The sequence below is a fragment of the Macrosteles quadrilineatus genome, unplaced genomic scaffold (genome assembly GCF_028750875.1).
Source record: "Macrosteles quadrilineatus isolate MER2022 unplaced genomic scaffold, UCM_ALF_1.0 Scaffold_6__1_contigs__length_79288215, whole genome shotgun sequence".
Classification (NCBI taxonomy): Eukaryota; Metazoa; Arthropoda; class Insecta; order Hemiptera; family Cicadellidae; genus Macrosteles; species Macrosteles quadrilineatus.
This window is the reverse complement of record NW_026542599.1, coordinates 67785412-67785970: the sequence shown is the minus strand read 5'-3', so window position 1 is coordinate 67785970 and position 559 is coordinate 67785412.

The following is a 559-nucleotide window of genomic DNA, read 5'->3' as shown; positions in this document are numbered from 1 at the left end:
CCTTACAACAGAATCAAACAAAGTTACAAAAAAGTTCTATTGGGAAGTGTATAATGGTGCAAGTAGACTTATAGGTAAGGATGCCAACAAAATAAAGTTTATAGCTGAAGCTAACTTAGGCCTATGTCTTAACCATCTAAAGGTTAGTTGGGAATTCTAACTTCTAAAATACCTTAGGCATCTCAGGCGATCCCCAGCAATTAACAACAACGACTCTTGAATGCAATAAAAAAAGAAACCGCTAGGAAAACCTATAATATAAAGTAGAGACTGTTGTTTATTTTATTAACGCCTATAAATGTTCTGATTAAACATATAAGTTAGTAGATTAACATCTCTTTGACTTAAGCTAAAACCATGAGGGGTTTCTAGGCAAAACTTTGATATCCGACTCCATCGTTATGTATTGATAGTTTGGTTTTTGGTTGGGCTAGATGTAGGCCTGGTTATCAATCTAATCGATATTTTGATGTTCGATAAGTTTGATAAGAGTTGTTACCTATCCAAGTTTCACAGGTTTATAAACATAGGCTAGGCTAAGTTATAAACTCCAAGATTT